The sequence below is a fragment of the Phlebotomus papatasi genome, chromosome 3 (genome assembly GCF_024763615.1).
Source record: "Phlebotomus papatasi isolate M1 chromosome 3, Ppap_2.1, whole genome shotgun sequence".
Taxonomy (NCBI): Eukaryota; Metazoa; Arthropoda; class Insecta; order Diptera; family Psychodidae; genus Phlebotomus; species Phlebotomus papatasi.
Genome location: NC_077224.1, coordinates 81,341,763 through 81,358,446, shown reverse-complemented (window position 1 = coordinate 81,358,446; position 16,684 = coordinate 81,341,763).

Below are 16,684 nucleotides of genomic sequence, written 5' to 3'. Positions count from 1 at the left end.
AATCTGTGACTATCATTCTTAAGTGCTAGAATTAAACCCTAAGTCACCTGGATCTACGGTAGTTGTGAGTGAATAATGATACCTCAATCAATGAGATTTGTATGATGCCTGAAAGAATAAGATCGCTAGTACAAGCTTCCGAGATGAGATTGTTCCCATCGGTTAAAAGAGTGAAATATTAGTGAAAAAAAGCTTTGTAATCCATTGTAAAGCAGGAATGAGCTTAGACACGTAGAGACGAACCTAGAAGGTGGCTTAATCAAAATGCAAGATCTTACCTTGGAATGACTCAGAATAAACTTCAAAAATCTTTTTGAAGTAACTCATGAATAAGAGGCATAGAGAGCTAAAGTACAGTATAGTTCAGAGGTGTGCAAAAACCGTTGAAACCGAATTAACGGCAAAATAAGTTTGTTATAGTAGCGTTTTGACCATTGACGTACATGTTTCATTTGAAGTTTATTCGGTTTCAAGGTTTATTGCACGCCTCTGGTATAGTTGTTAGAAAAATTGTTAATATTTAAAGATCCAAATTAAAACGGCTCCTTCTTTTTGCTCCAGCCACTGATGAAGGCTTGGAGACCGAGCCGAAAGCTCTGATGATAGTTGATGTGTTTCCCTGAGTGATTATCTCTTCCCGACGACTTCCGGTTTTCCCTATTTGTTGATTGCCTCTGGTATAGTTCATAATTCCGCCTCACAAAATTCCTGGAAATCCTTGGATTTTCCTCTACAGGAAAATGAAAATTTAGTGGCGATTTTTACAGAGCTGCCCTGATTTTCTCAGCTTCGTACAACATTTTGCCCACCTATATAGGCCTCATTTTCCTCGGAAACATTACACTGGCCACAAAAATTTGCGCATCACTGCCTAGCTGAAACTTTCATCTACTTGCTTTCACCGTTTGTAGAAGGTATCACGGATCAAAAATTAATTTTATGCTACATTTATTTAACATCACAATTTTCTTGTGAATTTATTCCATGGAATCTCTGGATTTGTCAAATATCCAGAGTTCCAGAGCGGCGTGCACAGTGTGACCCAAAACAGTGAACAATTATCAAGGTTGGTGGTCAATAATTTTGACATATCGTCGGTTGCGTCTACCTCTATCGTATCTGCATTTGTTTTGTATCTGCGTTTGGTGCAAGCTACAATACAGACGTCCCCTCTTGCGTGAAATGCTGACACAAAAGAAATGCAGATACGACAGAGGTAGACGCAACCGACGATATGTTTTACGAAGCTGCTAAATTCAAATTTCCTGAGCTGCAAAGGTGGTAATTTTTGTGAATTTTCCTCCGCCCACAAAAACGTCCCCCTTCGAGCAAAAGATTTTCACGAGAAATATTAACCCTGATAAACCCTCTATAACTTGGAATAGTTATTTTTTCGAAAAGACACTTGAAGTGTGCAAAAATGCATAAAATATTACACATCAGAATTACGATTTTGGCCCTATTGTTTATTTTTGCGTTTTGGACCTAGGAAAAAAGGCCAGACTTCCAAGTTGGTCAGGAAATGTGAGATGTTGGACTAACTTTTAGAATGTATAACCATGAATGAAATTCATTTAGTAACTTGGAAAAAAATCAACTTTTACGAAGCTGCAACATTACGAAACTGCAACATTACGAAGCTGCAAAACCTTCCCCTATGTGTTCCGTAAGACTTAGCGGTAGAGGATTTCGCAAGAGAACTTCTAAACCCTAATTCTAAACTCTCAAATGATATTTTAGGCTGATCCTTAAAAAAAAACTTTAATTCAATTGAGAAAGTCAGAGGCTTTTACGGATCTTTCTCCACTTCGTACTCTTTATAAATTATATTTAAACAAATTCACAATATTTCACCTAAATCTACTTACCTTTCTATCATGTAAATTTTGTTTTGTATAGTTGCAAGATACAGTGCAATTCGAATGAAGACTCAGAAATAGAAAAAGGAATTTAAATAATTTGTACACAAATTTCTAATACTTTATTTATACTCATGAAGTTTCACTTTTCTTTTCATCCTCAAATATGTATTACCCTAGAGAAAAATGTATATTGTAATATCTATATATACAGAGGTTTAAAAAGTACTTTATAATAACATTCTTTTTTTATCATAGATATGCTCTCTCCCTCTCAAATTGTTCTATTCTTGTATTTTCTTCAGCATTGTTGCTTGTAGCAAGATTTATATTTATATTTTTTTAATACTTTTTTTTTATTTTATTTTATTTAGAAGGTACAACAAAAACGAATATTTAGTTTTTTTTTTCATTACTCTCTTTCAGTAGAATGGTTTATGATGGAAAGTTTTTTACTATTGATAAATCGACTAAGGAGGTCTTTTGAAAAGTTTTTTATTAAGTATTTATTAAGATTCGGATGACTTTATCTTTAACTAACAAGAACAGGAAGGCGGTTTTTGTTTAAGTTAATTTGTTACTTTCACAATATTTCACAAAATTTTATCATTTTATTCCTTGTTTTCTGGTAGTAACTATATATATCTTCAATCTGTACTAAGTGTGTGCTTTGCATGTGATACAATTTACTTTTATTTATAAGACATTCCTTCTCAATTTTTTTTTCTCATATTTCTTTTCTATTATAATAATAATCTTTAAATAGATTCTTTTGTAATATTTCTCTACCTTAATAAAGCTATGATCCCAATTTCAGCTGATAATGGTACCTTACTGATAAGCTACGTCCCCATTGCTCGAGTGTCTCGCTCTGAAAAACCTCAAGGGAGGAATGAATGTCCTTTTTTTCATTTTATCTTTTTAACCTAAGTTCATCTACTATGGCTCTTTTTTTTTGCTTTTGAACCTTTTGCCAGGACCATGGACGTCCTATTCCTCCCGCAAGAAGAGGCGAGCAATGGAGAAACTTAAACGACTGGTCCCTCAATCAGACATTTAAAAGAAAATGAAGATTTCAACATGTTTTAGATGTCAATGTTTTGTATAACAATTATGCAATATGCAAATATTTTCACCTTTTATTTAATACGAAAACGAAAATCTTTCTTTTTAAAGTCTCTTCACATGAATATTTTTATATCATTTCTTTTCTATCAATAAAATATTTTTTTTTAATTCTATTATCTTCTAATACGATATTTTAATGTTTCACAATGGTTTTATTCCTTCAATGTTGTTTTTTTTTTTAAATATGTGTATAGGTTCTATCGTGAAAAAGAGTTTTGCTTATTTATGAAAGTCTAGCGTGAATAAAATTCTATTCTCCAATGATTTTTTTTGTTTGTCCTTTAATTTTAGAAAGTTTCTTTTGTTCCCAGTTGCATGATTTTAATATGGGGTAATAGGATTAAATCTAGGACATAAGAGAAAGCACAATTAGGTGAGATTCTTAACAATCTCACCTACTATAATCCTAACAAAATTTCATGTCGTCCGATCGACCCCAAACTTGGCCAAAATGTGTTTCAGCACTTCCTGATCACGAATATATATGTGGCTACTTTACGTTCCCGGCCGGCCGGCTGGCCGGCCGGCCGGCCGGCCGGCCGGCCGCTCTTTGGAGCTTAATAGCTCCTAAACTAAAAAAGATATCGACTTGCGGTTTTCGGCAAAGGTTATATATCGGGTGAAAATTGCAACTTGGTGCATAGACCCCCCACCCCCCACCCCTCCTTCCGCCATTTTGAAGACCCCCCTTTTTTTGTTTTCTCAATAGCTCCGCCCCTATGGCATTCAGCGGACTCAAATTTTAGTATGTTATAGCTGGGCCTTAGAGCTTTCCATCAATACCAAACTTAAGGTCCCCCGACCCCCCTGACCCGAGCTATAAGGGTCCAAAAAAAATTTCTTAAAATGGCCATAACTTCGGTTCTAATTGTCAGAATTTAAAAAGTGAGGGCTTTTTGGAAAGCTCTCGTGAAATGCCACTTCTCCTTCTAACATCTCAAGTTCATAAAACCACCGCTAGGGGCGCTTTTTTTAAAAAGAAAATTTTTAAATCTTAAAAGTTAAATAACTCAAAAATTCCATTGTGCATCGGGCTGAAAATTTAGTATGTTGTAGCCGTTGATTATACCTATCAAACAAAAAAAACCTTAAGTCGATCCATAACCCCTGACCCGAGCTATAAGGGGCCAAAGTTCGAACATTGACCGGCCTCTATCTCCGGTTCTAATTAACATAGCGACATAAATTTTACCTTTTTGGTTTCGTCTCGATGAGCACTTTCAGATGGAAGTTCAAAAAGTCACCATAGGTGGCGCTGTGATAGCGTCAAAATTCATCGAAATTCAAAGTCACTTTTCTCAAAAACGGCATTGTGCAAGTTAATGAAATTTTAGTATGTTGTAGTCCAGTCTAGGACGTTTCCAAAATGGTGCAAATGTGCGCTGTGGTTAAAACAGAACCGGAGATATGAGGGGTCAAAGTTCACGAAATTCAAAATATCATATCTCCGGTTCTATGTGACCGATTTTGATGAATGAGGGCTTAAACGAAAGATCTCACCAAATGCTACAACTTTCTAGAATGTTTGAACTTCGTGGGACCAACACCAGGGGCGCCACAGTCGAAAAACCAATTTCAATATCACATAACCTCAATTATCTCGACTGTCGCTGAACCGATTTTGATGATTACTTCAACATAATTGTAGAGCACATTTGTCTCTACATTTCGTCCATACATCATTTTCCGCTCAGACTACGCTATCACTCCGATTTTGCCGTTTAAGTGTGAAAAAATTGATTTTTCCCATAATAACGCTTTGAAATCACTCAGATGCCAATTTGACTGCCTCTACTCCACCAAGACACTTAAAATAGGGGTTTAAATGGAAAGTCTCACAAAATACAACAATTCTTTGATATAGTTGAAGTTCAACAAATGACTATTTGGGGCACTCTGGATGAAAAAACGAGTTAAGAAACAAAAAACCTCGCTTATCTTGACTTCTGAGTAATCGATGAGTTCAAGTTCTACGGCAAAATTATAGAGAACATTCTGGTCTACATTTCACCCATATAACACTTTTCTGTCAGTTCATCCAAATCCTTGACATTTTGGTTCAAATACAAAACTTGTATAATTTCACGAATTTGATTCAAGATAACTGAATGGCGTCTCCCTACTTCAGCATCAAATCGAATTTGCATGCACTCCGAGTTAGCTCACGTTAAGAATCTCACCTACATAAGCCGGTTAGGATTATCTGTCCCTTTTATCTTAGAATAGTAGAAATTTTTGAGTAGTGATGATGCAATGCAGAACTTTTGAATTTAGGGTTAAATTTTCAATACCAATAATATTGTCTTTTAAGCGCGTTTTCGATCAAGGAAATGGATGCAGGAATGGATACAAAGTGATGACCTTTGTTGTTTCATACAACGCTTCGGAGCCAGATTTACTTCCTTATCAGGTACGGAAAATTCGGGGAAAAATATCACAATTTTGCGTTACTACAACTTGTACTTCAGACGTCTCTTGTAACTCTTCCATTCGCTTTCCCATTAAGTTGTGGCAATGCAAAATTGTGACATTTTTTCCGATTTTCCCGTACCTACAGAAAGGAGGAAATGTGCCTCCGAAACGAAGTACAAAAGTCTGGTTGGTCTGGCCTATTTATAAAAAAAAGAGACTTTGTAAATACATTTATTGACGAGAAGCTCCTTTATCGTTTGATCCTGGGGATTGAAATCAACGATAAGACGGCGATGGACTTATAAAGCTTTTGAGAGAAATAAGAATAAAATGAACTAAAATTTTACTTTTAGACATTTTAAACTTCTTCCTTAAGAATAGAACAAAGCATTTTATTTTACAAACCGATCGATTTTTTTTCTAAATATTTCAAGTAATTTTTGCTTCTTTCAAAATCAAGACGATTTTGTAAAGTTAATCCAGGAGATAAATATTAAATTTAAGACTTTATTTAATTCAGTGATAAATACTACAGTATTTCACTTAAAATTAAAAATTGGTGATGTTCAAATTATTTCGAGTTTTTACAGAATTTTTCTTACTTCTTTTACTTCTCCAATTCAGAGAGAGAGCAGTTATATTATCCGTTTCTTTTTTAACTTGTTACCACTTTGGAGATTAAACGGTATTGGATATCAACTTTTAGTCTTCGGTCACCCCCAATAAAAGAAAAACACATTATCCCCAGACTTTTTTTGGCTTTTTCTCTTCACATTCCTCCATTCCCTTCCAAAAGCATGATTTGTTTGGTTTATTTCGAAAACAGCATTATAAGGTAAAGTGCTCCCGAGTGGTCCGGTTCCTCGACTCGACCGATGATCAATATTTGAATGTTTTAATGGTGAATTTCTTTAAAATTTTCGCTGATTCGAATTTATTTATGGAATAATTGACCTATTAATGTTAGATCATACGCCAAATATTAGTGCGAATATAAATAAATTGAATAAATAACTCTACTGGTCGAATTGAGGAACCTGTCGACTTGAGGGCACTTTACCTTAGTTAGCAAAAAGTTAAAAATGAGCAGTAGAAATATTCGAATCGAATCGTTCGAAAATATATTCGAATTCGAAATATTCGAATCGAATCGTTTTACTTTTTTATTGAGCACTAATTTTTACTGATCGATTTTTATTTTTTTACTGCTGATTTTTAATATTTTACTGATCACTTTTTAATTGTACACTGATCAATTCGAATATTTCTACTGCTCTTTTTTAATTTCTTGCTGACCACTTAATTTTTTACTGCTCATTTTTAATCTTTTATTGCTTTTTTAAGTTTTTTCTGCTCGTTTTTAATTTCTTACTGTCCACTTTTTATTTTTTACTGACCACTTTTCTCTTTTCACTGATCATCTTTTACTATTTACTGATCATGTTTTATTTTTTGCTGATCGTGTTTCACTTTTTACTAACCGCTTTTCATTTTTCACTGACCATTTTTAATCAAATACTGCTCTTTTAATGTTTTACTGCCCTTTTTTAACTTTTTACTGCCCCATTTTATTTTTTACTGAGCATTTTTTGATTTTACTGATCATTTCGAATTTTTTTGCTGACTAAATTTGACTTTTGACTGCTCGTTTATTCGATGCCAATAATAATGCGGCCAATTGCTCAGAAGTGAACCAGCTCTGTGCCCTTATCTAAACTCATTCAGGCTATCTTACCGACTGACTGACAGTGCTCCCTGTCAGCTAATCCATCAAACAGCAGGAAACAGAATTATACCGTCTGTAAGAGGTCTTGCTTGGACCGAAAAGCGGGAAATATAAATTTTTCGCTATTTCGCTATCAGATGGAAAATATCGACAACAAATTGAATCATTTTCTTCAGAAATTATTATTTTTAAAATTGACCTTAAGATTGTTCCCGAGCTAGAGGTCAAACAGTCTCTTTCCCTTTTCTACCAAGTTTTTTTGAAAAGATTTTTCGGATTTATTTTAGAGGTAGTTCAGATGAATATTTCGTTCGAACATATCTATGGCGGGAAAATTCACCATTTTGGATTATTGAAGATCAAAGGTCAATCAATTTGGAGGCTTTGTAGGGCTTATTTTTCAACCGACTTGGTTGAATTCGGATTTTTTGGAAAGGCCTTGACATTTCTCCGGTTATATCAGTTCCAATCGGTAATGAATTAGTGAAGTAATCGTAATTGATTTATTTTTCCCGATTATCTCTTTTAATTTATACTTAAGCATATTACTGACAAGAACATTCTAAAATTCACACTTCTTAGCCAATTTTTAGTTTCGATTTGGTCTTGGGTTTGTGAATAAATTTAATTGTTCATAAACCGGTATATACCCAAAAAAGCCAAAGAACATAAGAAAAGATAATTCACAGATAGCTCTACCTGGTCAGTTCGGGCATTCCGCAAAACTGGAACACTCTGAACACTGAACTCTCTTTTTTAAATTAACACCAATTTTAAACCTAATTGATATGACTTTTTAAAAATAAAAAAAGATCTCAAAAGCTTTTAGTACTAAGGGAAATCAAGAATATGTTTTTGGAATTTCAAATTAATCTCAATATTTCATGTTTCCTGAACCCTTTTTTTTTATTTGTTTTGTATTAATTTTTCTATTTGTTTTATTTTCTGAAGATTATTAAATTTAAAATAATATTTGTACTTTTAAACTGTATTATAGTAATGTAAAATCATGCTTTGAATTGTTTTCTTTTTCTTTTAAATTCAGGCAGAGTCAGGGGAATGGGGCAGTTTCGAACGTGCAAGACTTTAAAAATATAAAATTTTGCAACAATAAATCAATATCTGGGAAATATTCTGAGTGTTTTCAAATAGCCAATATCCAAGAGAGACTGACTGAGAGTTATGCCGGCTTCACACTGGAGGATTAGCCCAGTTCCTGAAGGTTTGAAAAATCTAAATATCAAGCAATTTTATTGATTTTTCAAAATGCAATTGATCTTTCACCTTTAATATCTAATCCTGAACAACAATTTCCTAAAAAATCATGTTTGATAAGAAATTAGAGGAGTTAATCCAGATGGCTTAGCCTTAGGTCTGAAGTCCGTATTACCTTGAATATAATTAGAAACGTTTGACGAGTAATATGGGCTTCAGACCTGAGGCTTAGCCAAGTGGCTTAACTGCTCCAATTTCTTATCAATTATGATTTTCTGGGAAATTTAACTTAAGATTGGATTATTAAAGATAAATATCCTATTAGGCTCTCAAAAAGTAATTAAATTACACGTTATTTACGATTTTGAGACCTACGGAAACTGGGCTAAACCTCTAGTCTGAAGACCGCTTAAGCCTTAAAAAATGCAGCTGTCATAAAGTGCTCTTCAAGCCCCAAGCAATTTTAAGAAAGACTTTTTTTTAAATGACTTATGTGTGTTCAATTAATATTTCATCATCACTATTCATAAATTTGCCTTTTGTTAATGGTCGACAATCTCTTAACGTTGTGAAAATTCCGAAGTACGATATTTGAAAGGAAATTTTACTACGCTTAGCAAAGGTTGTAAATAGTTGTAAGTGCTTTTGATTCTGAAAATCTTGACTTTTATTGTACCATAAATTTTATTTTTAGAAGAAATTTGGCAATAATGTGGTCTTTTTGCAAATTTTAATGAAAAAGCTCTGTAACATAATTGGAACATTAAGTGAATAAAAAGTTTCCTGTAACAATGGCTTAGCTTTTAAGCTGCCAACAAGCGGGATGAGCCAAAGGAAATAAACGAGTAATTATTTGCTGGGCAAAAAGCTATATAAAATCCACTTTTTCCGACTCATGTGGATATATAGTTCATCTCAAAATAAACTTTCTACTTGAGCTTTTCTTCTTCCCTTTTGTCATCTTTTTCTGTCCTCATTCCCATCCATCCAGTTTTTCCCTCAAAAGAGATGGGTCACATGTCACAGTGGGAAACTTCTTAGCAAAGTATTTATCTAATTTGCCGGAGGAATGAGGGTGGGGTAATGGGGAGGGTGCCGGAAAAAGTTGTCTATCAGAAAATCATCCTCTGATTGCCCATGATTGTCCCTTTCGTCCCATTCATACTTCATGAACAAACGCTTCCCACTCAAATCCTCCAGAATCCTCTCACACTAATGGCATCAATTGCAATTTTAAACATTTACAGGGAATTTTCACCACAGAGTTTATATCGATTTTCTCCAGGTTCACCCTCCAATCTCTGGTCAACCTGAAATTTCCATTCTCAACTGAATGTGCCAACGTCAGTGACAAATATGAACAAGAGTGATCAAGAGGAATTTTCCTATTTTCAATTGTTCACAATTTAATTAATTCTACACTGAAAACTCAATTGCATTTTCAGAGGTTAAACTTTTGGTATTTATTTGCCAAGGAAAATTCGAGTCTGAAAGTTGACCGATACAGTAATTTTCAAAGATATTTCTTTGATAATAATTTAGTAAAATGGTCAATTAATTACACGATGACTGTGAGGGTGATTTGGAATAATTAATTAGGTTCCTTGAGCAATTATTTTAAATTATTTTTGTAATAGAATCTTGAAAAAAATCATAAGAATCTGTAATAAAAATTTAATGAATTTATTATGATTATACTTTAATCTCAGAAGCTACCCTATAGCGCAATCGTAAATGGGGTTTATTACAGGGAGGAAAGTTCCACGGAAATTCCATGTATACCGAGAAATCGGGGACAAGAAGAAGCCTTACATTTTTCATGGAACTCTCGAGGAACCCGGGGAACCCCTACACTTTTCAGGGGACCCAGGAAAGCCTTACATTTTTCGGGATACCTTCAGGGGACCCGAAGAATCCTTATATTCTTCAGGGAACTTTTAGGCAACCCGGGAACCCCTAGATTTTTCAGGGTACTTCTAAGGGACCTGGGAAACCTTAGATTTTTTAGGGAAATCTGGAACCCGAGGAACTCCTACATTTTTCAGGGTACTTTCAGGGGACCCGTAAAAGCCTTACATTTTTCAGGGAACCCGGGGAACCTCTACATTTTTCAGTGAGCTCTCGAGAAATCCGGAGAACCCCTACACTTTTCAGGGTACTTTCATGGGACCCGAAGAATCCTTACATTTTTCAGGAAACTTTTAAGGAACCCGGGGAACCCCTAGATTTTTCAGGGTACTTTCATGGGACCCGGGGAAGCCTTACATTTTTTTAGGGAACTCTCGAGGTACCCGAGGAACTCCTACATTTTTCAGGGAGAGCCTTACATTTTTCGGGGTACTTTCAGGGGACCCGAAGAATCCTTATATTTTTCAGGAAACTTTTAAGAAACTCGGGGAACCCCTAGATTTTTCAGGGTACTTTCATGGGACCCGGGGAAGCCTTACATTTTTTTAGGGAACTCTCGAGGTACCCGAGGAACTCCTACATTTTTCAGGAAAAGCCTTACATTTTTCGGTGTACTTTCAGGGGATCCGAAGAATCCTTACATTTTCAGGGAACATTTAGGGAACCCGGGGAACCCCTGGATTTTTCAGGGTACTTTGAGGGGGCCCGGGGAAGCCTTACATATTTCAGGGAACCCGGGGAACCTCTACATTTTTCAGTGACCTCTCGAGAAACTCGGGGAACCCCTACACTTTTCAGGGTACTTTCAGAGGACCCGGGAAAGCTTTACATTTTTCGGGATACTTTCAGGGGACCCGAAGAATCCTTACATTTTTCAGGAAACTTTTAAGGAACCCGGGGAACTTCTAGATTTTTCAGGGTACTTCTAAGGGACCCGGGGAAGCCATAGATTTTTTTTAGGGAATTCTCGAGGAACCCGAGAACTCTTACATTTTTCAGGGTACTTTCAGGAGACCCGGGAAAGCCTTACATTTTTCAGGGAACCCGGGGAACCTCTACATTTTTTAGGGAACTCTCGAGATACACGGGGAACCCTTACATTTTTCAGGGAACTCTTGAGAAACCCGGAGGACCCCTACATTTTTCAGGGTACTTTCAAGGGACCCGGGAAAGCTGTACATTTTTCAGGGTACTTTCATGGGACCCGGGGAAGCCTTACATTTTTCTGGCAACTCTTAGGGAACCCGAAGAAGCCCTACATTTTTCAAAGGACTCACGGAGAACTCATATATTTTCTGGGAACCCAGAGTATCCGTATATTTTTCAAGGAACTCTTAAAGAACCTGGGACCCCATATAATTTTCAGAACCCTCACGGGGAACCCAAATATTCATTCAGAGAACTCATTTAACCCATATAATCTTTCGTGTAAACCTGGAAACTCGACTTGTTTATGAATAACCCCTTGATATTTTATTTTTACAATATTTAGTATTAATATAAATATACAAATAATTGATAAAGATGATCCCTTATAATCTTAATGGAGCTTTTTATTTTGGAAAATTGCCAAACAATCATACTTAATATGCCTCTCAAAGCATCAGAAGAAATACGATGAGAGATTTCCTATGGAATAACCAATCTTTTCCATGGATATTCCATTAAATTTCCAATGCAAATGCGCTATGGGGTAACTTGAAATGTAGATTGAAATAATGAGGGTAAAAGGTATCTCAATATATTTATTTGAATCTCAAATATTAATATTGTTGGAATAAGAAAAGGAAAGGGGAGGCAACCTTCGAGATCACAAGAGTTTCCATAAATAATCTGTTGGCATAAACAGTATAAAGGCTTGATACTTTTTTATGTATACTTTGTATTATATCCCTTTAGTTTTTCATTTGAAATCAGAAAGCCAATAATATGATAAATTCATAAATGGATACAGGACAACAATGTATAAATAGATAAGTTTCTTTTGAAGATAAATTCTAGTTAAAACTTTCTTTTTTTTCCTTTCAGTTAATACAGAAACGGTTGATTCAAGTCATGTAATATGTACAAGGAAATAAGATGTATAATTATACAAGAGGGCGGATTCAGACATATTTTGTGTGGCGTATAAATAATTCAGATACCACAAAAGTTGACTAAATAACACGCATTTTAAAGGAGTTTGTTCACTTTTTTTTTTAATACAGTTTCAGTTAAAGGTTTCAACTAGCCTCTTTTGCTAACAAGATTCCCCGTGTTTTAAATATTTTATCCTTTTTTTTTGCTCCTCTAAATCTCCTCATCAATAAAATATTTATAACTCTGAAAATTGCTATGTACATTTTTATCAATCCCTACAGTGCTATTAGACTTGATGTTTCTCAATTTATATCTTAAATTATGCTGTTTACAATTTTAAATTGTATTTCATTCCTCATTTTAATTACATTTTACAATTCGGACGAGTGCTTATGATGGGCTTCCAGCAACAGATAATTTTATCAAATGTAAAGGTGAATTTCATTAAGATCTTCATCTAATTACATAGTCATAGGCTTCTTTTTTTTTGCATTACTTCGAGGCTGAAATATCATGGAGATGTTTCTTTTTCTCTTGAATGTCAATAAAATTATTTTCATGCTTAATTCCCTGGTCTAATTTTCATTGAATCAACTTTGCGTGTTTGTGCTTTCAACTTTTTTGTTATTCCATTTTATTTTTCTGACACTTCTATTACAAAACGGGCAAAAAGTTTTTTTTTTATAAAGTTTTCTCATGCATCACTTTATACAATGGATCAATCCAGATGCCACAAAGTCTAATGACTTTAAAATTAAAAGAGATTAATTATGAACGAATTTAAACCATGGAGTTGGGAGTTTTAATTTTATAAGTAAGCTGTGATCATAAATAAAATTAGGCCACGCCCCCTTTAATAAGTAAACAAGATGGTAGTGATCAGCTGATTTTTGAATTCTGCATGTTTCAACAATTCTTAAAAGCATGTTTTATCGCAAACGAGAAAACAATTTTTGTCATTTTAGTCTAGAGAAATCCAGAAACATTTTGTCTTCTAAAAAACTGGCCACGCCCGCTCTAATGGCCTCTACAGACTAGAGAAGTTTATGTTCATATTTGACAAATTTTCCTACACAAGCGTAAGCCATTTGCTTAAACTTGTGTACTCGTATTTTTAGGACATGAATGTCCTTCCGGTGAGCGTCGGTGTATTGGGTGCAATCCAAAATAAAAAACACACAATGTACCAGAGCTTTCGACACCTATCGTGTCTTCTTCAGTGGTTCTTGGTTAGTCTTTCTTTGGATATTTTGTCAAGTTTTGGTCTACTTTTTTACACATCAGTTGTTTGAAATTAGTGAGGAGCGAATTTCTTTTCTTTCTTTGTTGTCATCAAACGGCTTGGCACTAGTGCCAACAACTGATGTGTAAAAAAGTAGACCAAAACTTGACAAAATATCCAAAGAAAGACTAACCAAGAACCACTGAAGAAGACACGATAGGTGTCGAAAGCTCTGGTACATTGTGTGTTTTTTATTTTGGATTGCACCCAATACACCGACGCTCACCGGAAGGACATTCATGTCCTAAAAATACGAGTATCATCCACCGTCGGCTCATCTTTCTCTAAACTTGTGTAGGTAATTCATATGCAACGGCTTAGAATGTTTAGATTACCTAAATAACCTATTACGTTTTCCGATCCTTTAACATCTCAGGAAGGTGATGATTCCAGGAGTCGGCTAGGATTTTAAAGTGTTCTCAGGCGAGAAAATTTCCAATTTTCATTAAATATTTTCCACAAAATTCTACTCTGCTCGAGATTTCACAAATAAAATTAGGCCACGCCCCCTTTCAGAAGTAAGCGAGATGATAGTGGTCAGTCGATTTTATAATTCCTCATATTTGAACGATTTATACAGGCATGTTTTACTGTGAACGAGAAAATGGCTTTTATCATTTTATGTACATAATTTAGATGTTTTCTGTCATCGTAGAACGACATGGCAAAAAATACAAATACAAAATAAAAGCCAACTTAATACTGAATAGGCAACCGAAAACCCCAATTTGGCAACCTACGTAGTTTCGGAGATATCTCGTGAAATGTGTAGAAAGACAGGGAAAAATTTACACTAAAACCGGTCGTATTTTTCAGAACTAATGTCACACCCCTGACGTTACCCGTGGCTTATGGTTATGATCATAGGGCAATAAATTTGACAGGAAAGACTCGCAGGAGTCATAGACGGGACGATTTAGTCTCAATAGAAAATTACGTCTCAGAAGAGCGAAGACACCCTTAGGCAGATATAGGAAACAACAGCCACGGCTCTCTTTCTGCGTAGAAGGGAAAGAGGAAAAAGCCTCGAACGCTTCCTAAAGCCCAAAATAGACACAGGCATCAGCTTAGGGATAAGCCCGAAAAAGGAGGATTGGTATCGATACACTCAGGGATCAGTCCCAAATTTGGAGGATCAGGCTGAGCTTCTAAATTCATGAGGTCTAGTTAAATTTACGAGATTTAGCGACATCAGCGCTAGTGATAAAAATATAAAACTTCACTTTGGGTGTTTTTGGGTGCTTTTCGAAATATCAACTGGGTGAAAAAACGTGGAGGATGATGCCACACAATATTGCAAAATTTTAAAAATGCATGAATATAAAAATTATGTGAAGGGCAGAGTGCTCCTCTCTGTATGAAAAAAGCATTGATATTGCACATAAAAATCTTCCAGCAATCAAAGTGTGCACGTTTATTAAAAATTTATGCAGAAAACATTAATCCCTGATCCAAAATCCTCAGTGTATGATAGTTTGGGCTAATCTTTTACCGCCAATTTTTTGGAGCTGAGCATTCTCGAGGATCAGCCTGTGTCTATTTTTGGCATAACGAACAAGAGATCTGTAGTGGAATTTTCTAACAGCATGATAATGTAATATGGCAAATTTATTTTTTTTTTATGAAGTAAGTTCAGAAGAGCTCATCGATAGTTTGATTTACAGTAGAGTCTCGCTATAGTCCATATTTGGTTCCAGATTTGACACTTGGGTCGCACTATAGTCCATGTCATTCAATACAATTCAGTCATCCAAGAAAGCTTCTTTTCCCTCTCAATAAGGTCTCAATATCTTTCGCCGCATGAGTTGCTCGCATGAATTATTGTCTTAGATGTAAATGCTATATTTAACTGCCCTTTTCTTTAATTTTCGACTAGTTTTCTTGCGGATCGCCTCAGGGGTTGTTTTGCGAATATTTCGCATGAAACATTATAAGTAATTCATGCCTTCAAAGCCTAAAGCTCAAAATAGACACAGGGATCGGTTTAGGGATCAGCTCGAAAAATGAGGATTGGTGTCAATATACTCAGTGATCAGCCCAAAATTTGGAGGATTAGGCTAATCTTCTAAATTCGTCTAAATACTCATCTAGTGAAATTACGGGGATTAGGCGACATTAGCGTCAGTGTTGAAAATAAGAACCTTCACTTTGGGTGTTTTTGGGTACTTTTCGAAATGTCAATTGAATGAAAAAACATGGAGAGTAATGGTGCACAATGTTGCAAAATTTTAAAATTCATTAAGATAGGACTAATGGGAAGGCCAGAGTACTCCTGTCTGTATGAAAAATGCATTGATATTTCACTTAAGAAGTATTTCAGCAATCAAAGTGGGCACATTTAATCGAAATTTATGTAAAAACGCTAATCCTTGATTCTAAATCCTCAGTGTATGATAGTTTGGGCTGATCTTTTACCGCCAAGTTTTTCGAAATGAGTATTCTCAAGGATCAGCCTGTGTCTATTTTCGGCATAACTGCCAATAGTTCCTCAAAGGGGCGTGGTCTATTTTTTTGGTGATGCTTATTTAGAAAAAAACATACTATCCTTTTCATAAATGAACAATAAAAATTTATACTATATTTATGCTCGAAAACCTATTCAAAAAACCAAAGATTTTTAAAGAAAAAATTAATAATTAAGAAATTAAAAAAGGGCTAAGAAATTATGGTTATAAACCTCGTAAAAATGATTTTCCGCATTTTTATTTGATATGCAAGAAAATCAATAGAAATGCATAATAGAACTTCTGGATTGATACATTGTTGATTCTCAAAGTTTTTTATTAATACCTTGTAACTTTTCTGTAGCTGTTATGCCTGAAGATATCCCTCTGAATATTTTTGCAAAAACCTGTAACATTTTGATATATGAAGTTTTCTTTTGTGCCTCTATGTAAATTCATAATATATTATCGTTATAATCTACGTATTTACCCTTTTCTTTATTCTCATCATCATTTTAAATTAGTATTTACTGTCTTTATACACGATTTATTTATTTTTATCAGTTTTTTTTCATATTTTTTTTTCACGTCATGTTTATTATATTTATATGCAAAAGAGAGAAAATGAAAA